At 41.9% G+C, this 25,322-nt stretch overlaps 1 protein-coding gene and 1 long non-coding RNA gene across 4 annotated transcripts in view; one reads left to right on the top strand and one right to left on the bottom strand.

Annotated features, from left to right (window-relative positions):
* CFAP299 (cilia and flagella associated protein 299) overlaps window positions 1–25,322 on the bottom strand; it is a 418,010-nt gene that overhangs the window by 51,919 nt on the left and 340,769 nt on the right. The window lies entirely within an intron of this gene.
* Window positions 6,757–10,714, top strand: LOC120407006. Its single transcript, XR_005599728.1, has 3 exons — window positions 6,757–6,890; window positions 7,877–8,047; window positions 10,648–10,714. It is a non-coding gene; the product is annotated as an uncharacterized LOC120407006 (long non-coding RNA).

Here is a 25,322-nt window from a genome sequence, read left to right as displayed (position 1 = left end):
AGAGAAGAACTTACCTCGAATGCAACTAGGAGCTCTGAGCAGCTGAACTCTGATTCCACCATAGAGAACAAGTCCAATGAGTAGGGGCACATTGAAGCCTTCCCCCTCACAATCAAAGGTTTCTGAACCCTGGTTATCTCTCAGCATTGGTTTTCATTTTTCTTCTTGTGATTTATCGTTTTCATCCCAATGGAATGAATGGGGAAAGCTGAGTCAGTGAGGATCCAATAAGGTTACTTGGTTAGGCAGGGATCAGAAAAAGAAGCCTGCAGGGAAATCTCTTTTGGGAAGAACAGAAGGCACCACAGAGCATCTGAAAATGAAAAGACTGCCTATGAAAGGAGGATGATTGGCAGAAACCCCTCCAGTAGGAATTGCAGGATAGGGTGGAGGAGGAGGTCACCAGCAACGAGGGCAAGTCACATGGACTGAGGAAATAGGATCTTTCTGGGATTCAGAATGTTCCTAACCACTTTGTCTTGATCCTCCCTAAAGAGCTTTAGGCCCCGGTATGGTAAGTCCACCAATTCAGTTTTCGATCCTACACATTCCAATAATGAAGTCAGTGTGGCAATGGGCCAGTGAATAGACCTATATATCTGGTGGCAATCCTGGGCCTTCAAGGGAATCCACTCCTAATGGCTTAGAGGAATTACTCATTGGGATGCCAGTGTCAGGGCCCTGAGACAAGTATGATAGACTAGCTTCCCTTGGTTTTTCTTCCTTGCAAGAGGAGGGGGGGAAGTAGAGGAAGGTTTAGTAGGGCAGGAGGACTGAGGCAACTCTTTCTCAACACTGCATAATGCAAAAGAAGAATTGGCAGGACAGGAGTGGACCTAGACTTCTATAGCTTGGATGATTGATTGTTCTTGCCTCCTGCTCCCTAAAGGTTATCAGATGGCAGAGTATCGATTAGACCATAAGTTTGTTTTTTTACCCAGCTGAGATCTGAGTGGGTTTTTTTGTACATCTATGAAAAATGGCAACCTTATAATATCGAACTCTTATAACAAAGATTCTTTATTTTAACATCACTAAACTGCTCTAACATAATGGTGTCTCTGGCAAACCATTGGGTTATTCTTACAACACTTCTCCTTTTCTACCACATTCACACTCAGTTTCCATAAAACATTGTGTTAACACACTTTGCATCTGTTGTACCATAAGCATCTCTAATTGGTAGATCCAGAAGAACCTTTCAATAGGAGGATTCCTCCAGCTACTTCAGCATAATGCTGACTTCTCCCATCCCCCGCACACTCAATCTTGTGAGATGCATAATTGAGATGAATTTTATGATAAATCAGAAAAAAACATTTCTTTTTAATTGGCAATAAGTGCAACTACAGTACACTGCAGCTGTGATTAGATAAAAGTTCTTAAGAAGCTTGTCATAAATATCTGAACAATTGATTCATCATCTCTTTAAAAATTCAGAAGTTACAGTTTAAATAATTTGAATTACATGGGATAGTCCAATAAAAGAAAAAAGTTGGCAAAATACATGTACTGTCTGCAGTATAAAACATAAAGGACATCTTTCAACTAGCTTCTGATTATCATATTAATTTCCTTAAATAGGTGTTCATATATAATCAACAATAAATCAATACAGATCTACAGTAAAGTCAATAACTGTCCCTATTAATGTCCTCAAAAGTTCTTTTGAACTTCAAACACACAATCAAAAATATTTAAAACAGAAATTTCCTGTGATAAAGGTACAAAGGATTCCCACTGAAAACTAAAAGCTTTTGATCCTATCTCATCTGTCAGCATTGTTTTTCATTTTTCTTCTTGTGATTCATTTCTAACCACCTATGAAGCTTTCATTCATAAAACTATGAATGTGCTTGAATTTTCTTAAGATGTTCTGTCACTTTTTAATTTTGCCACACCTTTCTGCCTCAGAGAAGGATTTTTATAAGTTTGTATGTCATTTTTATTAACTGAAATGATCAACCGCGAATAAAGCTTTCAAGTGAATTTAAAAAAAAACAGCAAATGTGAAATTTAAAACTTCCTTCCTAAAGTTCTCTTTACTTTTCACTACAGCTTCCTCTATTATAAATTTTAATGTATCATATTGCTAGTAGAAGAAACACAGATATTCATTTACCGGTAATCAGTTGCCACCTGAATAGAGCTGGTTGGGAATTTTCCAACACAACTTTTTTGCATCTGAAAGTATCAATTCACCAAAACCAAAACTGTTTGTGAGACAGCATCCATTCAGTTTCAGTTTTTCACTTTTTGTTTTGAAATTTTAGTTAATTTATACTAAAAAATTATTTCAAAATTTGTAAAAGGCATGCAGTATTTAAGATCACTAAACATCTTGATGTAGAAAGATCTCAGATGAGAGAAAAAAACTATTTTAATAATTAGACAAAATTTTAAAACTAAAGGAACTATAATGCTAGATCCAACAGTAGAATAGACAGAAAAGATTATGTAAATATTAGCCACAGAACATCAAAACTGCAGAAAAGATTTCAAACTCTATAAGCCAATTTCAAAACCTTCAGAAAGACCCACTTCATGACTCTTTTGACCGAGCAAAACATCTTCACAGCCATCATAATCAAAGATTCAGTATTTGTTATTGTCTTTAGACAGACACAGCTTTGCAACACACATAATAGACTCTGTTAAGGATGGTGTTTTTGAAACAGCTAAGTAATCATTTGCTGAAAAGGAAAAAAAAACTTCCTACTTCAAAATAGTTTTGAAAAAGGACACTTAAATAGGGTAGTTTAGGCCTAAAATGTGACCTGCAGTACACTGATATTATAATTTGTCAGAGATTAGCATACAAGTTTATTTCTCTGTGGGCTGAACACCAGAACTATCACAACATAGTACCACCCTCACCATTAGTGTAAGTAGTTGTGAGGTTGAAGATGTTGAAGTCAATGGAGTTGTGCTTGATTGTTCCAGCCATAAATTTGGCCCTTTGGAATATACAAGCTTGCACATTCCTGCAGAAAATCATCAATAATATTAGTGCAATTAGAGAGACACATAATTCATCTCTTGTGTTGAAAATGAAATAAATCAGTTGTCTTCCAATCTGAAAATCCAATGTATATTAGGGTGTGCTTTTGTGTGTGATGGGGACAAATAACAGTTTTAAAAAGCTGCATTAAAGGCCTGTGACTCACCCAAAACAGCAAGGAACACATTTTTTTCTTTTTCTAACCACTAGACGTGTCTCAAAAATGTGGCTATAGTATTTGGAATGATGCCAGAAGTCATGCTGTTCCAGTATTGACATTGGAAGAGGATCCAGTAGTGGGATAATGGGGTAAGCATTGTAAGTGATGCTAGTGTGTGAGCCAGTGTCTGTGGGACATGCCAGGGCAGCTCCTGGCTCCCCAGAAGAGATTTTGCCGCAAAATGGGGAATTCATTTTAAATCTTCCTTATTGAGGTTCAAGGAGCTCATAGAAAAAGCTTTGACTCTCAACAGGGGCACCACAGAAAGTCTACAACTCTGGAGAAGAAAGATGACGCCTCTGCAGAACTTCTGTGAGAGACTGTGCAAGAGTTAGGGATGGGCAAATATGTTGTGCTTAATTTTGAATCTCCTTGAAAATCATAGGTTGGAAATTAAGAAGAGGACTCAAACCAGTTCGCTGCTCCTCTCTGTTAACATGAGTATTTTTCCGTTTTAGCTTGGTGAACCGAACACTCCTATGTTGAATCAGATCACCTTAGGCATCATATTTTTACATTTTTCTGTTCAAGGTACTTGGCTAGATAACAATGTTTTGGTTATTCCAGTTCTCCGTTTGTATATGTATGATTCATCAGTGCTCCATACAGACAAAAGTAGAACATATATGTGGAGTTGTACCTTAGCCATGAAAAGTATTGTAGGCATTTTCTCCAGCAGCATATTTGCACTCTAAGAAAATGTGAGTGGAACAAAACTGTGAATGCTCAAACTAGTTCACAAAAATAGTGGCCTACCCCAAACTTCTGTTTATTTTTAGAACTAAATTCACTCAATCTTTTTTTAACTTTCTGAAATATTACTTATTTTTTTCCTAGTATTGTCGCTGTCTTTGTTTGCCTCTTAATTTAGAGGTTCACAAAGGGTGTTGTCTCAAAGGCTGATTCTCCTCTCTCTTAGATCCTGATTCAATAGAAAAGTCAACAGAAAAACGTTCTGACTTTCATAGGCTTTGGATCATGCCCTATACAGGTGTAAATTACAAGCACTGCCACTGAAGTCAGCAGAGTCACACTGGTATAAACTGCTGTAAGTTAGAGGAGAATCAGGTACAGAAAATTTCCAACTTCGTCACAAGCACACTACCAGAAATTTATCAAGACAGCCTTTCTCCGCGAGATTCATAGCCAACTTGTTCACATTCAAGAGGTTTCAGGGAGTTTGGATACGCATGCAAACTTTTGGGAACATATCTGAACCAAACCCAAACTACAAATCTTGTCAGAGTCACACACCATTACACAACCTGGCCTACAAATCTATATCTTGACAAATACTGTAAATGGTGGGAGGACATTATGTTAGGCCTAGTCCACACCCAATGACTCACATAAAGTTCCACCTTAGCCTCCAGGATAAATTTCTAAACTGAATAGGGCTTTAAGCAATGTTTCAGCCAACTAATTGCAAGTAAGGACAAAAAAGTGTGTGGACTTTGTGTCACACTCAGAATCCTTAAAAGAAAAAAATCTTATTGAAAAACTCTACATGTCAGAAGAACACACAACCCTCCTTTTTGCCACCATTTTAGTAAACACAATAGGTCTGATTCCCATATCTACTAATCACTATCCACTTCTCTAGCAGTGCAAATGGATCTTGAAATGAGCACAAATTATATTTTCATCCACCATAAGGATGCAAGGAAGAAAAACACTATGCGGTCCTACCAGTCTGTGCTTGTTTGCTGGGCCCAGAATCGGCATTCCACTGTATCAACCAGCCCCACTGCCACCATGATGCCCCAATTGCCACATCCCGTGCTTTCAGGAACGTCTGTGTCCATGTCCTCCTCACAAACGTCCTCGTGCTTGCGTCTCCTAGCCAGGTTCTGCACATATTGTAGGATATTGCATGAGGTGTTTACAATGCTCACAACAGCAGCGGTGAGCTGAGCGGGCTCCATGCTTGCCATGCTATGGCATCTGCACGGGTAACCCAGGAAAAGAGGCGTGAAATGATTGTCTGCCATTGCTTTCACGGAGAGAGGGAAGATTGATTACATGTACCCAAAACCACACGCGACAATGTTTTTGCCCCATCAGGCATTAGGAGCTTAGCCCAGAATTCCAATGGGCAGCAGAGACTGCGGGAACTGTGGGGTAGCTACCCCAGTGCACCGCTCCATGAGTCAATGCTAGCCACAGTTTTGAGGATGAACTCCGCCGACTTAATGCGCCTAGTGGGGATATACACAATCAACTGTTTAAAATCGCTTTCTAAAGTTCAACTTCTATAAAATCGATCTATTTTCGTAGTGTAGACATACCCTTAGAGAGAAGGGAGCTCACTACTGCCATCTGTTGGTGACCCCTTTTGCTTTTGAAAATCTCCCCCTAGTACAGCTGGTAAGGTTTTCATTTACAAGCTCAGGGTCAATCAGAGTTGGGGCCAGGAGGGCCATTTGGCCTGGGCCTCAAGCTCAAAGGGGGTCTCATATTTAGAAACTTGTTAATTTTTTGGCTTTTGATAAGTTTCACAACTTGTTATCATGCGCATCCCTATCAGATGAAAATGTGACACTCTCTCAGCTTAGAAGTGCAAATTTAAGCAAATAAGAGATGTGATTTGGTAAAAGACATACTTTTTTTGTTAATTGATATATATTTTGTCATACTAAAGAGTTTTAAATGTTCATAAATATTAATACAAATATATCGGTTCTGATGGCACAAGATTAGACCACCTGTCGTCATTTTTTATTTTTATTATGGCTAGGGGCCTCCAAAGCTGGAAGTGGCCTGGGCCTCTCTGGACCTCTGAGAGGCCTTGTACAAGTGTCAATGTGACTGTAACGGGTCGGGACTCACCCCTGCGGCGCCTCCTGCTGGTGACTCTGGGAATTAGCTCTTTCCAGTGAAGCGCCTCCTCCTGGTAGTGTCCCATCCGTCGTTCTGTCCTCTGTTGTTGTCTTTGGACCCGCGTTGCTGCCTGCTCGGTGGCATCCTCTTCGAGGCCACTGCCCTCCGGCAGTGCCCCTTAGTCCATCTGCGCCCCCTTCCGGGGGTCGGTGATCAGCAGTCCCACACCCCAGTCACTATGTCCAACTGCCCTCTGAGTCCAATCCCTCTTTGTCAGGGATCTGGCGTAGCAATATGGCCGCTCCCTACGGCCAATGGCTGGGTGCACTGCAAGGAGTGAAGGGGGGGACCCAGGCCCACCCTCTACTCTGGGTCCCGGCCCAGGGACCCTCTGGCGTCAGCCTCGCTGTTCTTCTCTCCCTTTCTGCTGTCTGTTTCCCTGGGCCGCTTCCCCTACGGCCCCTTGCACCCGCTAGGCCCTTCCCTTCAGGGCCTGCAGCCTGGCAGGCTACGGGTTCAAGCTCCCTAGCCTCCCCGAGCCTGGCCAGCACTGCGCTGTCTGTGGTGCTAGTCTCCTCCCTCCTTTCCCTGTCAAAGGCCTGGGACAGACTGACTGCTCCAGCTCTGGGCAGCCTTTATATATGTCTGAGCCTGGCCCTGATTGGCTGTCTCCAAACTGGGCCCTAATTGGCTCTCAGTAAGCCCTTCTTTGATTAGCTCCCTGTCTGCGCAGGCGCCCTGGCCTGCCGCAGCCCACTCTCACAGGGAGTGGGGCACTCCGCCCCACTACAGTGACAAAACCCAATCATTACCGTATCTATTCATTGGGATCTTTGTTGACAGCCTCAGGTAAGGGACCAACTGCTTGAAGGTGGCCCCCTTTTGGTCAAGCTGGAGATACCTAGGATGGTATTAGGAAATTCTTAACACAAGCAGGATAGTGGTATAGAGTCCCATTACTCTAGCCGCTAGAGGGACTCTATCAGGACAAATGCAATAATGAGTGGTTACTTAGCGATGCCCTCATGAGGATTCCATTAACCTAACCTTGCAGAAATGTTAGGAAATATTATTAGCCCAGCCTCAAAATCTGTTCACCAGCCCTTTATCATAGGGATGAAAAAAGAAAATTAACATTTCAATCTCCAGTAAAAAAACAAAACAACCCCCCCAACCAATTACTCTTTCTTTGCCAGTGGGCGAGTAGAATTTTGCAAGGCTAAACTAGACTCTTGTGGGAATATTTTATACACCATACGTTGTCAATGTATTTTCTGAAGACACAGTAGCAAAAGACATCCCCACAGCTGGCAACTGTACGCAGGTTCTGATTCTGCGAGGCACATGGGCTTAACTCCAAGAACGCACTTAAGTCTATCAATACTCAGCAAAGCCTGTGAGCACGTGCTTAAATCCCATTTGAATGGAACTTTAGCATATGCTTAAGGGCTTTGCTGAATTGGGACCTACGAGTTGGCAAATAAGCCAGCGTGATCTATGAGCCACATTACCGAGAGATCCCCCGCTATGGATTCAAGTTAAATGTGGTATAGAAGATAGAATATGGGAAAATTAAGGGGCCAGCCCTGCTGTCTGGTGAAACATACTTCTAACAAAAGTACTTTAAAGCATGACTAATGGAAGGTAAATGGCAGGAAAGCAAAGACAGACAATATTTAGGTCAATTATTAATTATTCATTCTCTTTTCATGTGGACAGTATCACAGGTGGGGCCCCAAGGGCCCAAGCAGAATTTGACTGAAAGAGACAGGCTTAAAATGCATTATAAGTTCAAATATATGTTTAATGACTAGCAATTTATTTTTGTTGCACAGTGTTTGGCCTTATTTGCCACCTGAAGATCATGTTACAGCTAATAGAAATACCAGTGAGCAGTGAAAGAAAGGCGCTCACCTCCATATCTTTAAAACAGATGCCATTCGCATGTCTGCTCTGCAAATAGGAATAAATTCCTGACCCTGACACCTCACAGGAGTGAAAACTGGGTAAATGTAACCTTCCATTTTTTTATTTTATCTTTAACTAAATTTTATTTTTAGTGGGGGAAGTGTGAGGCTTAATTTTTTATACACTAATTGAAACATTCTAGTAAACTAAGGTGTAAAATGAATCTCTAACTTGCTGTGCACACATTTTCACTGTGTTCACACTTTCATCTGGAAATACGGTTCTCTTTCTTATTCTAGCTCTGAGATTTTTCTAAAACGTGCAATAGTAATACATCTGGTATTACCTCAGTCTCCTTTTCCTATGCTCAAAAATGCCAATTGGTTCTTCAGAAAACACATATCTTTTACTTACCAATAATTCTACAAAAGGATTAAAAAGAAGGTGCATGAGAATAAGCATAGGATCACTGCAGACTTTGATCCCGAGTTCTTCTAATACATCCAAAATAAGCAGGATGTGGTCTAAGGGCAAGTGCCATTCAAAAAACGGAGATCTTACCATAGCAAAAAAAAGTAAAATGTATGTTTGTCTTGGTTTTTCCTCACTTAAAATACCTCCAAGCTCTGACCATTTTAATTAGCTCAAGATCACTTATAAACTTTCACGTTTTAGGATCTAAATGTTGGATTCCATTCCCCTAAACAGCAGTGATTGATGCTAGTTTGGAACAGCAAAAGAAATACTCTTTGATACTTTATTAGAGTTAGCAGAAATAGCCAAACAAAAACCCAGCAGTAATCTAAAGCAGATATGTACTCTACCTTGGGTTAAACGTTTAAAACTCTTTTGTGGTTCTTAGTACTCATAGGAACCTATTTCATACTGGTGTTGCAGGAATAACATTGTGTCGAGACCACACAGATGCTAAAATCATTACTCAAGGCACAATACTACAATTCTTAGCTATGCATAACTTTCACTGAGTTACATGGGAGTTCTCTGGGTTGAAGGACTGCAGGATCAGGCTCTTATTAAAAGACCACCTACATCCTGTCGACTGTGGGCTAGATTTAGGTACAATAGCTTAGGGAGTCTTTTCAATCTGTACAAGCAGTTAGGCAAGATACCAAGAACAGAGCTGCTCTTGCAGTTCAGGAACTGGGATTCTGGAGATATAGGGCAAGTCGGCACCCCTGCGCTACATCAGCACAGCCGCACTGATGCAGCTGTGCTCCTGTAGCATGTCTGGTGAAGATACGCTATGCTGACAGGAGAGCGCTCTCCTATCAGCATAATTATTCCACCTCCATGAGAGACAGAAGCTATGTTGGCAGAGAGTGTCTCCTGCCGACATAGCGCAGCGTGGACAGCACTGAAGTCATTGTAACTTAAGTCTATTGCGGGGGGGTGCCTTTTTCACACCCCTGAGCGACGTAAGTTAGCGGTGGTGTAGATCAGCCCCTAGATTCAAATCCTAGCTCTGCCACAGCCTTCTTGTCTGTCATTTAGAGACACATTTTAAAAAGAGCTCAGGAGCCACATTTTTAAGAGCTCCACACTAAAATCTGGGCCCAGATTTTCAAAATTGCTCAGCACCCAGAAGCTCCTACTGTGACAATTATGGCCAGATTTTCAAAAATACACAGAACCCCAACTTGCTGAGCACTTGTGAAAATCTCACCATATATTTTGGTTTTTAAGTGGGGGCTGAGCTCTTTGAAAACGTGGCTGCAACTGCACATGCTGAGCTGTGTTATTTACTCATTCACATAAGACAGGAACCAGGGGCCACCCAATGAAATTAATAAGCGTCAGGTTTAAAACAAACAAAAGGAAGTACTTCTTCAAACAACACAGTCAACCTGTGGAACTTGTTGCCATGAGATATTATGAAGGCCAAACCTATAAAGGGACTCAAAAAGAAATTAGATAAGTTAATGGAGGATAGGTCCATCAATGGCTATTAGCCAAGATGGTCAGAGATGCAACTTCATGCTCTGAGTCTCCCTAACCTCTCATTACCAGAAGCCAGGGGTGCTGGAACAATTTTTATTGTGGTGAGTGCTGAGAGCCGTTGAACCAAAATGTAAACCCTGTATATGATGGAAACCACTTCAAGACAGAGATTGCGGCAGCACTCCAAGCACCCCTAGTTCCAGCACCTATGCCAAAAGCTGGGAGTGGACGGAAAGCGGATGGATCACTCATTGATTGCCTGTTCCATTCATTTCCTCTGAAGCACCTGGCACTGGGTTAGATGGGCCATTATGGCCCAGTATGGCTGTTTTTATGTTCTTTAGAAAATCCAGCCTTTAAACCCTCTGTGCCCCACTTCCGCATCTGTAAAATGGGGATAATAATCCTTCTTGTCTGTTTAGCTTCAGGACAGGTACTGTTTTACTATATTTTTGTACAGTGCCTAGCTCAATTGGGGACTCTAAAAACTGCCCTACCAATAACATCAGTATAGAAAGCAGCCATGTGATAGAAAGTACCATTGGCTAATGTGACAGCCCTTGCACTCCAAAATGGGTGTGGTCTTTGAGGTATCCCAAACTAGCTAGCATAAAATAAGCCTCATGTGATAAGCTACTGTTATTTGTTAACACTAGCAACAAATAGCTGCCAATATATTTCAGCTGACTGGTGTGTTGCTCGACAATTCTTTGTACGTGTTTAATTTGTGTGATTCTAGGCACATATACACACCAGAAAGTTCAGAGGCACACAAAGCGAAAGAAAAGAAAAGAAAAGCTAACCAGACTTTTTGAACTTGAAGCAGGATTTGTGGGAGAGAATGGCTGGCTGAGAAGCAGATGTTCTAGCTTTTAACTCTTCAGAAAAAAAAGTATGGTTATCCTACCGAAGAAGAAACATTTGCTGTGTATGTGAAGCACGTGCTTCCCAGTCACCTATTTATTCTTAGTGTTCAGCAGCTGCTCTCTAACTGGAAGAAGTTCTATGGACTCTATGGAGTTGGGTGTTGGTTCTGTGCTGGGAATAGAATCCAATTAATCATAAAACTGTCTGGTGATCCACTTATTACTAATCTTTTGATGACTGCCTACACTTGGTGATACCAAACTTTCAGAGTCTTTATCTCCTTTTGGCATCATCGGTACAATTTGTTGATTCTAGACTTGGCAAGTTTATTGCAATCTGTTTTCATGCTGACTCAGTAGCAAAATCTGCTTGGATGGTCACAGATCTGTCTTGCTAGCAGAAGGCTCACCTGGGCATCTGTCCATATGCCTGCTCACAACTTCTATTCCTTGCAAGCAACAAGTACAAGAGTTCAGCTGTGCAACAGACATGGATAATGGCAACTGAGGTCAGTCCTGTGATTGGTTGCAGTTATGACCAGGCAATAGAAATCAGCAAAGGGGCTTCCTGGTTACATAGGCAATAGCTTTGCGAACAGGGGCTGCTAACAGTGAGTTTCGCAAGGGAGTTTAGAAGGGGAGTGGGAAGGGAGTGGGAGTCCCTTGTCGGCCCTAACCCCTTCCCTGTAGTCCCCTTAAAACCTATAAACCAAACTACATTCCAAAACCTCTTTCTGTAAACCACCCTTCCATTAACTAGGAGACAATGCAGGCAGAAGCCCAGCAGCAGAGTGGGGGCTATCCAGTTTATTGCACTGAGTGTTGCATATATGATTACCTGCCCTGTGGGCGGGTGGCGTATGTGTGCAGTCGGTGCAAGGAGCTCCTGGTCCTCAGAGACCATGTACGGACCTTGGAAGCCAGGGTGGCGGAACTGGAGGAACTAAGAGAGGCAGAGAGGTATGTTGATGAGGCTTTCCGGGACACTGTAGAATTGTCCCACCTCCGCTCAGACAGCCCCTGCGCTGTTGAGGAGGAAGAATGGCCCAGGGAAGCAGAGCAGTCAATGGGAGCAGAGGGAAACCTTCCCGTAGTTGGGACCCTCCTTCCAGATGGTGCTGGGGTTGCCTCTCGCACTGAGGTTGCCTCTCCAGGGGAGGGAACTCCAGTTTCTAGGAAAAGGCAGGTGTTAGTAATGGGAGATTCGATTATTAGAAAGGTAGATAGCTGGGTTTGTGATGACCGGGAGAACCGTATGGTGACTTGCCTGCCTGGTGAAAAGGTTGCAGATCTCTCGAGGCATCTAGACAAACTTATGTGTAGTGCTGGGGAGGAGCCAGTGGTCGTGGTACATGTAGGTACCAATGACATAGGGAAGGGTAGGAGAGATGTCCTGGAAGCCAAATTTAGGTTGCTAGGGAAGAGACTGAAATCCAGGACCTCTATGGTGGCATTCTCAGAAATGCTCCCAGTTCCATGCGCAGGGCCAGGTAGGCAGGCAGAGCTTCAGAGTCTCAACACGTGGATGAGACGATGGTGTAGAGAGGACGGGTTCACATTCATTAGGAACTGGGGAAACTTCTGGGATGGGAGGAGCCTATACAGGAGAGATGGGCTCCACCTAAACCAAAGTGGAACCAGACTGCTGGCACTAAACATTAAAAAGGTTGTAGAGAGGTTTTTAAACTAGGAGATGGGGGAAAGCCGACTGCTGCACAGGAGCTTGTGGATCGGACACAGACTTCTCTTAGGGGAGAGTCTGATGATAGTGAATCTCCAGGTTATAGTCAGGAGCAGAGGACCGAAGAGTATAATGTAAGGGCCGGATCAGATGATAAACAGTCACATAAAAAAGAATCTGGCACATCAGAAAAAGGCAGGCTAATAAACAGGGACAAGTTTTTAAAGTGCTTGTACACAAATGCCAGAAGTCTAAATAATAAGATGGGTGAACTAGAGTGCCTTGTGATAAAGGAGGATATTGATATAATAGGCATCACAGAAACCTGGTGGACTGAGAGCAATCAATGGGACACAATCATTCCAGGGTACAAAATATATCGAAAGGACAGAACAGGTCATGCAGCGGGAGGAGTGGCACTATATGTGAAAGAAAGTGTAGATTCAAATGAAGTAAAAATCTTAAGCGAATCCACATGTTCCATAGAATCTCTATGGATAGAAATTTCATGCTCTAGTAAAAATATAACATTAGGGATCTATTATTGACCACCTGACCAGGACAGTAATAGTGATGATGAAATGCTAAGGGAAATTAGAGAGGCTATCAAAATTAAGAACCCAATAATAGTGGGGGATTTCAATTACCCCATATTGACTGGGAACATTTCACTTCAGGACGAAATGCAGAGATAAAATTTCTCGATACTTTAAATGACTGCTTCATGGAGCAGCTGGTATGGGAACCCACAAGAGGAGAGGCAACTCTAGATTTAATCCTGAGTGGAGCGCAGAGGGATAGCTCAGTGGTTTGAGCATTGGCCTACTAAACCCAGGGTTGTGAGTTCAATCCTTGAGGAGGCCACTTAGGGATCTGGGGCAAAAATTGGTCCTGCTAGTGAAGGCAGGGGGCTGGACTCAATGACCTTTCGAGGTCCCTTCCAATTCTAGGAGATTGGTATATCTCCAATTATTACCTTTGGTCCAAGAGGTAACTATAGCAGGACCGCTTGGAAATAGTGACCATAATACAATAGCATTCAACATCCCTGTGGTGGGAAGAACAGCCCAACACTGTGGCATTTAATTTCAAAAGGGGGAACTATACAAAAATGAGGGGGTTAGTTAGACAAAAGTTAAAAGGTACAGTGACTAAAGTGAAATCCCTGCAAGTTGCATGGGCCCTTTTTAAAGACACCATAATAGAGGCCCAACTTCAATATATACTCCAAATTAAGAAAAACAGTAAAAGAACTAAAAAAGAGCCACTGTGGATTAACAACCATGTAAAAGAAGCAGTGAGAGATAAAAAGACTTCCTTTAAAAAGTGGAAGTCAAATCCTAGTGAGGCAAATAGAAAGGAGCACAAACACTGCCAACTTAAGTGCAAGAGTGTAATAAGAAAAGCCAAAGAGGAGTTTGAAGAACGGCTAGCCAAAAACTCCAAAGGTAATAACAAAATGTTTTTAAGTACATCAGAAGCAGAAAGCCTGCTAAACAACCAGTGGGGCCCCTTGACGATCGAAATACAAAAGGAGCGCTTAAAGATGATAAAGTCATTGCGGAGAAACTAAATGGATTCTTTGCTTCAGTCTTCACGGCTGAGGATGTTAGGGAGATTCCCAAACCTGAGCTGGCTTTTGTAGGTGACAAATCTGATGAACTGTCACAGATTGAAGTGTCACTAGAGGAGGTTTTGGAATTAATTGATAAACTCAACATTAACAAGTCACCGGGACTAGATGGCATTCACCCAAGAGTTCTGAAAGAACTCAAATGTGAAGTTGCGGAACTATTAACTAAGGTTTGTAACCTGTCCTTTAAATCGGCATTGGTACCCAATGACTGGAAGTTAGCTAATGTAACGCCAATATTTAAAAAGGGCTCTAGAGGTGATCCCGGCAATTAGAGACCGGTAAGTCTAACGTCGGTACCGGGCAAATTAGTTAAGAATAAAATTGTCAGACACATAGAAAAACATAAACTGTTGAGCAATAGTCAACATGGTTTCTGTAAAGGGAAATCGTGTCTTACTAATCTGTTAGAGTTCTTTGAAGGGGTCAACAAACATGTGGACAAGGGGGATCTGGTGGACCTAGTGTACTTAGATTTCCAGAAAGCCTTTGACAAGGTCCCTCACCAAAGGCTCTTATGTAAATTAAGCTGTCATGGGATAAAAGGGAAGGTCCTTTCATGGATTGAGAACTGGTTAAAGGACAGGGAACAAAGGGTAGGAATTAATGGTAAATTCTCAGAATGGAGAGGGGTAACTAGTGGTGTTCCCCAAGGGTCAGTCCTAGGACCAATCCTATTCAATTTATTCATAAATGATCTGGAGAAAGGGGTAAACAGTGAGGTGGCAAAGTTTGCAGATGATACTAAACTACTCAAGATAGTTAAGACCAAAGCAGATTGTGAAGAACTTCAAAAAGATCTCACAAAACTAAGTGATTGGGCAACAAAATGGCAAATGAAATTTAATGTGGATAAATGTAAAGTAATGCACATTGGAAAAAATAACCCCAACTATACATACAATATGATGGGGGCTAATTTAGCTACAATGAGTCAGGAAAAAGATCTTGGAGTCATCATGGATAGTTCTCTGAAGATGTCCACGCAGTGTGCAGAGGCGGTCAAAAAAGCAAACAGGATGTTAGGAATCATTAAAAAGGGGATAGAGAATAAGACTGAGAATATATTATTGCCCTTATATAAATCCATGGTACGCCCACATCTCAAATACTGTGTACAGATGTGGTCTCCTCACCTCAAAAAAGATATTCTAGCACTAGAAAAGTTTCAGAAAAGGGCAACTAAAATGATTAGGGGTTTAGAGAGGGTCCCATACGAGGAAAGATTAAAGAGGCTAGGACTCTTCAGCTTGGAAAAGAGAAGACTAAGGGGGGATATGATAGAGGTATATAAAATCATGAGTGATGTTGAGAAAGTGGATAAGGAAAAGTTATTTACTTATTCCCATAATACAAGAACTAGGGGTCACCAAATGAAATTAATAGGCAGCAGGTTTAAAACAAATAAAAGGAAGTTCTTCTTCACGCAGCACACAGTCAACTTGTGGAACTCCTTACCTGAGGCTATTAGCTAGGATGGGTAAGAATGGTGTCCCTAGCCTCTGTTCATCAGAGGATGGAGATGGATGGCAGGAGAGAGATCACTTGATCATTGCCTGTTAGGTTCACTCCCTCTGGGGCACCTGGCATTGGCCACTGTCGGTAGACAGATACTGGGCTAAATGGACCTTTGGTCTGACCTGGTACGGCCGTTCTTATGTTATGTTCTTATAGGATGTCGGACACAGCATCAGAGTAGCGGGAGTATCTGGATGCACAGCACTCTTGGTAACACATGGCATAGTGCAGACACAAATGATTATTAGGAAGAGCAGCGGCAGTGACACCGTTGTTTGCTTCTGTTAATACATATGCTGCAGTATGGTTCCGGAATAACAACTGTACGACAGTTCTGACCATGACCAGGTATACTTATGGGCCCTGTTTGGGACTATGATGGACCTGTGGTGTTTGTGGATACACCTGCTCTGAGTTGCTTACAAACACTATTGGCACTGTGGTCCATTGGGTAGGATGCTGGACTGGGATTCAGGAGAGGTAGGTTCAGTTCCTGACTCTGCAACTGGCTTGCAGTATGACTTTGGACAGGTCACTTCACCTCTCTGGGCCTGTCAGGGAACCAGCTGCATCAAGGTCAATCTCATAGCAACAGGCTGGGCATAGCTGATCTTGGCAGGGATTGCCTGGTTGGCTGCATTTCCTGAATGTGGAGGGACAGAAATAAGCTAGAACTTGACCTAGAAGCAGCCAGTGCTCACTGGTTGCTCAACAGGTTCCATACCACGGTGGTTCTTAATCCTGCTCCCATCCAGCCTGTTCCTGTTCCTGCCTTTCTTCTGCATCCTTGACACTCCTGGCTCCAGCCACGTCTCTGGTTCAACCATTAGCTCTGTCATTAAGCTTCTGATCCTTGGCTCTGACCTTCAGCTCTAGGCTTGATTATGCCTCTGTTGTCCCATGGCCCTGATTCTTAACTCTGGCTCAGCTCAGCTACTCTCTGACCTCCAAACCTGGCAACCTCAATGGCTCTGACCACTAGGACCAACTGCCCAAGTCCTGGTTGTGATCCTGACAGTGCCTCCATTCCGCCATCTTTTAAATAAGGATAATGATACTGACCTCCTTTGTAGAGTGCTTTGAGATCTATAGATTAAGAGCTAGGTATATATTATTCTACAAAGCTACCATATAGACCAGGGCTTTGGAGCTGTGCTCCGGCTCCACTCCAGCTCCAGTCAAAAACCTGCAGCTCCACTGCTCTAGAGCTGCTCCGCGCTCCAGCTCCGTGCTCAGCTCCAAAGCCCTGATATAGACAGGGCCTAGAAAAACTACAGAAGGTCACATATTATGTTAGTGTCAAGAGGTGGGAGAGGAAAAAAAAACAAATATAAAGGCAGTTCAAGATTCTGTATAACTGAAAAATACGACAAAAACTCCATTTAGTTTTATAGTTAAATAAAAGCAAGAAAGAAAATGAGTCATAACACCACGGATGCCACCACAGACGCTTTCAGAAACTCTACTCTGAAAATGGACTTTATTTAAAATTGCAAGGCTCCTAGTGAACCGAAGGGACCAAATCAGTAAAAAATGTTTGACTTCTGCATCTCAAAAGCCTCTCCTCTGACCAAAAGAAAAAAAAATCATCTATTATTGAATCAGGCTCTGGGAGAGAAGTCAGAGAGAAAAAATGTAAAAATGAGATAAATGTTACAAGGGGTCAAAGTATGTCATGTGACATGACATGACCATATAGATAAACTCTTATAATCTGATGTGATGCAAATTATAAAATGTGAAGCTTTCCATTCAGGGTATAAATCCCACCATGGGTAGCACTTTACTTGTGCTACAATATTTGAGCCCTGGTCAGCTTCTTCAAAACATCTCGAATAAGTACAAGCAGCAAATAATCCTGTGGCACCTTATAGACTAACAGACGTTTTGCAGCATGAGCTTTCGTGGGTGAATACCCACTTCTTCGGATGCAAGTGGGTATTCACCCACGAAAGCTCATGCTGCAAAACGTCTGTTAGTCTATAAGGTGCCACAGGATTCTTTGCTGCTTTTACAGATCCAGACTAACACGGCTACCCCTCTGATATTCGAATAAGTACAGTTAGACATACAAAATATATTTTCAAAGGCATAAAGATTCAAAGCAGATTGTCCATGGTTAAACACAGGGTTCCAAAAGTTACAATATTTTTTATGGTGAAGGACAAAGCCACAGTACCTCAGCAAAACATGTTCTTCCTTTCTATGTTAGGCTTCAGAACTGTAGTCTGGCTAATTATCAGCACTAAGGTATTGATCCTGCAAAGATATATGCTGGAACTTGATTTTATGCATGTGAGTGACCCCATTGGTTTTACTGGGACTATTCATGTGCAAAAAGTTAAGCGCATGTGTAATTCTCCAGGCTCAGGGCCTGAATTTGGTTAGTTTAATTTTTCCCTCATCTTCCCTTGGCAAAGTAGAGGCTATTGATCTCTCTGACTCTGCCACTGGTCAGTACTGACAAATTATTTAACAAAAAAACAGCATAAGGAAATCTAAGAACCATGAACCATGGGCATTGTTAGATATTTGGACTCACCACCAGTTTTGAATAATTAAATTATATTTTCTACCTGCTCCAGACTAGGATTTCTTCAAATGTTTCTGTTGCAACCTCATGCATGTTTTGGTTCCAAAGTCTCCAGGTGGAAAAATCAGGTTCATCTTCAGCCCCACACATTTGTTTTTTGGAGGAATCCCTCCTTCTGATCTTGCTTTGAATTTAAAATTGACTGTCACGTTAGAACAGACTTCACAAAAGAACGTTTATGCAAAACGCAATGTACTTGGCTAGTAATTTGTTGAGTCTCCTCTGCTATTACTGCAGATTTTTTTTGTTTAAATAATTGCTCTCTCCATCACCAGCCAGCTTCTTCTTCTGCTTAATTCAGCAGGCAACAGTTGATCCTACATTTCTGATATCACAACTTGCTGCCATAGAAAAGAACAACTCCACCAGAAGATTCAAGAGGGAAAGATGGGGTGTGACTCCATATTTAAATACTTCAAGTCAAAATTTCAAAGGGTCCTCGGCCTGGTCTCCATTTGTAAATGTACAATTTTGTTTGTCTAGCTAGTTTGCACATGCAATTTTTGTGCATTGTTGACAGAATTTACATGCATAAAATCAATTTCAGAGAGAGAGGGGATATTTCTTGTGTGGTATAAAGATTTGTTGTGAAACTGGGTTGGTTGCATTACTTGCAAGTGGCAAAGCCATGAATGACATCCCAAAGGAATCCCAATAAAACCTTTATACTATACCACATCACCATAAATTCTGCGTATAGCTTAGTTGTTACAGGAAGACAATTTTAGGAACACTTCAGAGAGTTTTAAACATTATTCAAACCGTTTTTCAAATCCATCTTTCGATGAAGCCAGGTACCTTAATTAATCAGAGTGGGAGGGAAGCACAGAAAGATTGGGCCTTTTCTGTCTGTTGAACTAAGATGAAAAGTGGAGGCATGTTCAAGATTTCCTCTACAGAACAGCCTCCATGTCCTTGACAGCCAAGATAATTAATCAATATTTAGAATGCAGGGTGTAATTGTGCCAGATCTAGATCAGTCCCTTGGTCCTGCTCCCTGGCTCCTGATGTGGGGGACGTATCAGGGGAGGGAGAGGGCATATCAGGAGACTGTCAGAAGAAGCATGGGTGGCAGATTGGAGCTCCTTTTAGGTCCCTAAATCAGTGGCCTTGCCTGACAACAGTTGTAAGTGCTCTTGGGACTGGAGCCAACTCTGACGATCAGGAAGCCACAACCAGTTACCTGACCGCCCGCTTCAACCATCTCCCCTCCCGTGCCCCTCCTTTCCCCCACATGACCACATTGATCAGAACTCTGGCACACAAGAGCAATAGGAAATTATTAACATCACACTCACAATAATATCAAGGCATCATGGGTAAAATTTCCAAAAGTGCCAAAGTCAATGAGAAGTAGGTGCCTAAGTCACTTAGGAGATTTTGAAAATTGTACCCCATATACATAAGTGAATCTCCATGAATTGTTTCAGAAAAAACAACTTGGACTTTCTATCTTGCCTTTGTTTTAGCCACTATCCTCATAAGGTGGAATCAGTTTGGTGGTGGACACAAGCATTTCTCATTTACCAACTAAAAACTATTAATTTTGCCGAGATTGTATAGCAATAATACAATCAAACTAACGATAGTAATGTTACTACTACTGATCGCAAAAATCTCTTGCCAAGTGCTTTTTATCCACAGATCTTGATGCTCTTTCGTAATGTGTGTGTGCATGGTACTTGGATTGGACTCATACAAATAAAAAACAGCAGTTTGTATGGATAGAGACTTGATATCATGCAGTTATCCTCAGCAGCAAGACAAAAGAGATGAGAAAGACCGTCAGAGGAGGTCAACTGGATGATAGGGGAAACTGAAACATGTGGCTAAACATGTGTGCCTTATAGTAATTTCTGAATGTGTATTTTCTGGCGCTAGTAAATTTCAGAGGCAATGGTCTGAAATTGAGACCTTCTTATCCCCAACTCCCTCAAGCAGCACCCTTGGAATGTTTAGATTAAGTGTTCCAGATGATCGTAGGCTGTGTGATTGGTCAGAAAGGAGAGGCAATCCCACAACTAAATGAACATAAGGTAATCTAAATGTGTGTAGATCACAAGCAGCCCCTTGAATTCACCTAGTATAATGCAAGAAAACACACATAAAAGGAGATCATATCGAAATTCAAGTCACCCTCCTATTTAAACATGGGCTTCTTTCATTAAAATTACTCTCTCTCTCTCTCTCTCGATATAGTGGACATACACACATCTATTCATCCTTCTGCCATTTATAAGAGCTGTTTAATTGTTATATAGATAAACTATGAGCTACATTAGTGAAAGATTTCAACCTGGAAAATCTGTGAAAAGAAATTCACTCCTCTTTCCAAGAATCCCAGCTTTCAAAAGTCTGCAAATATTGCTTAAGGTTTTTTTGGATTACTCTCCTGCACCTGCTTCATCAGAAGGGCATCACAGTATTTTCACTGGCAAACATCTAATTTATGAATAAATAAGTAGCCGGGGCCTGAGAAACTAGAATAATAAGGTTGTGCCTTAAAAGTTTGGTGAAAGGAGCTGCTCAAAGCCTGCCCAAATGTTGTGCAAATTAGATTTCCATTGAGGAGAGCGCTTCTGAGACAACAGGATGAGCGCAGAAAGGGGGCTGTTTTCACATTAGTCATTCTTTTTCTTCCTCTTTTTTTTTAAAGGGATTCTTTTCTATTAATTGGTCAGACAACCTTCGAGGGCCCCAGAACTGTTCTTGCACAGATCAAATAATGTGCATATGTGAGTGAATACCAAGCCAGTGGAAGCCTACCCACCAAGCCTCAGTTAAACTGTTTCCTCCAAGATGAACAATCGTGCACTGTAAAGTTTTCTGCAGGTGTCTAGGGGTGTCAGCTGGCGACTGTTTATTATTGGTTTGCTGTGTACAGGGAGGCAGGCCAGGCCATCAGTAACAACTCTGTGTAAATGGGTCAGGGAAATGAAAATAAAGCCTGTACAGCGGGAACTTTTAGGGTCTGGGGTTTTTCTGGCAAGGCCTGCCTTAGTTCCTCTTTAGGTGCTACTTAAAAATTGCTACTTGTTTGACTTGGAAGTAACTTCACATAACAGGGCCTGTGTGAGATATGTAGTAGGGAAACCAGATGTAGGCAGGTGTGCTGCTTTTTTATTTTAAGTTCTACCAAAAGAAAGCTTCCTCTGCCTAGTTCTGAGGGGGTTTTCTTTTTAGAAGTCTGTTTATATAATTTGTTTTCCAGTGGGGGAAAATTACTGTAAAAATAGTAAAGGATTCATTTGCATGATTTTGAACTTTAGTTTTTTTGGGGGGGGAATCTCTTACTTATAATTAGATGAAAAAAATTAGCAAACACCTGTTTAAATTTAAAATCTTCTTCTATGCAGCCCGATCTTCCAGTGACCCAAGAATAAACTCAGAATGTATATTACTGGAGCCTTTGTGACTATTTTGTTTGGATATTATAAAATGGATTTAAGGGGCCCACGCACGGTTTTGGGACTAGACAAATAGTTCAAATTTAACAACCCAGATGTCTCTAAAAGCCACTGTTAAAAGCAATTGTCCATATACTATGTATGTAATGAAAGTGACTGAGATCACACCTCTGATCCTAGCCCTATCACAAAGCTGTAGGAAAGGTCACTTTAAGATATTCCCTACAAGGCATATTGGCCCTATGAATAGGGCATGTGGATGCAGTCACCATAGAATAAGAAAGGAGGTAAGTTGCAACTGACTGAAGATCAAATATGTGGGCTGACAAAAACATCTTTGGAAATTAAATAAAGAAAACAGCTCTCTATGCTTACACTGCTAGATCTGTCAGTGGCCTTGGGCACCACTGACCAGAGCTGTTGCCATTATGCATATAAGATCTAGCAGGAGAAGCACTATGAGGGATCCACTCATTCCTCTCAGACAGATCAAGATGAGCACCTCCTCCCCTTCACCAGGATACCTCATATGTAGAGTCCTGCAAGATTGGATTCTCTTCCCCCTTCAACAATACACAAGACCACCCATAATACATGAAATCCACTGTCACCACAATGCATACAAGACTCAGTGGTATCTCATTCTCAGCAGATGTAACCTTTGTAGTCATGAAGATATTGCGCAATGCCTAGAAGAACACCATGAATTGACAACCTAAAGTTCCAATCATTACAGTGGATCACAGTTCCTGGGTTGTATTGCACTTTTCCCTTCCCTTGGATACAGAGATTATAACAGTGGTAAGATCTGCCTTCTACCTCCTCCAACTGGATAGGAGACTGCTCTTCTCTAAAGGACCTTCCCACTGTGATCCATGCCTTCATTGCTTCAGATCAGACTATCCAATTTACTCTAGCTGGAGGTGAAAGAGAAACAATTTGTACTACATGCAGCAGCCTGCCTTTTAAGCAGCAAAGGCAGATATACGTTTATCATTCTGGTGCTCACTATGCTCCATGGGTTCCCTGCTCATTCCTGGAACAATTTCAGAAGCCTGGTCCTGATTTAGATGAGTTAAGACCTGCTTTTCTGCAACCCCATCCCTAACCCTTGAAGGCAGCTGCCCTACAGGTTTAGATTTTCAGGTGCAGGGTGCTCTCCATGATGTGATGCTGGCTGTGGATCTCCTTATCAGAAGAGATCAGACTAAGCTCAGATCCGACCATGCCCAGCTCAAGATACAAGACCCCTTTTTACTAAAAAATTCCAATATGAACTTGTCTTGAGCAGCTTCTGATGAAGTTAGACACACATAAGAATAAAGTAATAAGGGAAAAGAGGAAAAGGAAGAGAAGACAGAGGGAAAATAATCTTGGTGCCATGGAGAGATGAGATGAAGGGCAGTACGCTGAATACTAGACAAACCAATAGATGTTGCGCTTGGATACCATGGCAACAGATATCTGGGCACTGTGGGTCTCCTGGAGGTCATCCATACAAGCACATACCCAACCCAACCCTGCTTAGATTGTGAGACCTGAGGGGATCACAGCGTAAGTCAGTAGCAGGTAGAAACAGGAAAAGTCAAATAGTTCCAAGTTAAGAGAAGGACAAGCACCTACAACTGCAGTTCTTTATCCATCCCCTTGGGTCTATTGGGGGAAAAAAGAGCTTCAGAAAAATAAAAAACAATAAGAAAAAGAGTTCATGAAAATTTCCAAACCTCAAAAAAGGTTTGGCTTGGTTTGAATTTTTGGGAGGTTTCAGGAGAGTTTTTACATCATACAAATTGGTTCCCCTTTCTTGTTAATAAGCAAACAAGTCAACATGTTAGTTGATTTTGAAACCTTCACTAAAAAGCTGATTTTTAGATACATCTATCTGATCAGACCCAATATATTTCCGGGGTGGGATTTTCAAAGGCACTCAATGTGGACCTAGGTCTGCCCCCACTTAAGTCAACAGAAGCTGAATGAGATCAATGCTGAGGGCTTTCAAAAATCCCATCCCACACATCCATCTGCAGTGGCCTCTCACAATCATGCAGCCTTTCAAAAGGGAATGAAAAGGTTTTAAAGCCTAGTGGCTCTTTCCTTCTCTTTCTTCTATGACTGAACTTTCAAAACAATCCACCTCTCTAAAAAATATTCCTTACTGGAACTTTGAAAAGTATATTTGAACAGATTTGACTGTATTGAACTTCATCCAGTCCCCATTTAACTAAGCTGGTAATGCCCATTCTTTTTTTATAATGTTTATTGAAGCAGTCACACATGTTGCTTGGCAACTTCAGAGCTTGACATTAAATACAGTACACAATGTATGTGTACTTAATGTTAGGCTATGCTGTAGAATCCAGGAAGAATTGTCACATTTTCATATAATGTATTAACCAACTGTTAATACATTGTTCCATTTCAGCAGGCTTAGGAAAGGAGTGGGTCCATTTGGACTCCAACATTTTGTGTATCCATGCTGGAAGAAAGACAGGCGGCCATGGATGTGGTTTAATTAGGCCATGCCTTTATTAACTTATAATACCTTGGTGTACCCAGCAACAAATAGTTCAGAGAGAGGAAGTTGGCTCGCCACTGATCTGGATGTAGGAGCCCCGAACCCCTTTCCTCAGCTCCCATAAGGGACGCTTTCCTACCAATTCTTTTCTAATCCATTTAATCCAATCACCATATCCCTTCCATAGCCAGACAGCCACCAAAAGTATTAAGTTGCAACATTATAACCTAACCCTCCTACTCCCCTCCACCAAGTCCCAGATCAACTGTGGGGAAGGCAAAGAAACCCACCCCACTGTGGCCAATCTGGTGGTGAGGAAACAAATTCCTCCCCCGCCCCCAAAGAGAAGGAGCAACTACTGCAATGCCCACAGCAGGTCCACAGGGAACCGGTCCTTTGGCCAAGTTCATGGGAGGGTGCTACCAGCCTGATCATGGTAAAGAGAGTCACTCTGTGGCTGCATGGGGTATAAATACCTCCCCCATACTCTTCTGGTCAGCAGGAAGGGCAATGCATTGATCCGATCCAGGCCAGGCCTCAACTGCTTCCTGCCCTTCCTGTCCATCCCTGTAAACTTTCCTCCTTCTCTCCATCTGCTGTCAGACAGCCTTTAAAGGGGTGACATCCCTTTTCTTCCAGCTAGTCTGCCAGGAAGCCACTCACATAAAGGTTGGAGTGGGCACATTAAACATACACATTTTCTTTTTAGCATATGAAGAAGTTCAGCTAAATTCCTGAATTTAAATTTTGAACCTAAGGGCCAGATTCTGATTTACACTCTGGCCCCTTTACATCACTCCAATAATGCAAAGGGGCCTTAAAATGGGGATAAATTACAGTTACACTCACTTTAAGGCTCCTTTACGCTTTCTGAGCGGTATTAAAGGGCCTTAATGTAAATGAGAATTCAGGGCTGTGTTTTAAGTTGATCTGGCTCACGGGTGGTGGTTTATCTTTAGCTAGTACTTAGGATATAGCTTTAAACCAAATCCTCCCTTACCACTCACTTCTTCCAAGAAAACTTCCTATCTTCTCCTTATTTCCAACAATCACTCCATATTGTTCCTTTCCCCCAAAAATGGTTACCTATCTTTGCGTAGCTGTTCTTCCAGATGTGTTACACATGTCCATTGCATGGTAGGTGTGTGCGCGCCCCTGGCACAGTAGAATAAAGTTTACATTCATACAAGTACAGTCTCTT

Source organism: Mauremys reevesii, linkage group 5 (genome assembly GCF_016161935.1).
Source record: "Mauremys reevesii isolate NIE-2019 linkage group 5, ASM1616193v1, whole genome shotgun sequence".
In the NCBI taxonomy this organism is placed as follows: domain Eukaryota; kingdom Metazoa; phylum Chordata; order Testudines; family Geoemydidae; genus Mauremys; species Mauremys reevesii.
The sequence above is the reverse complement of the archived record's forward strand: the minus strand, read 5'-3'. Positions and strand labels throughout refer to the sequence as shown.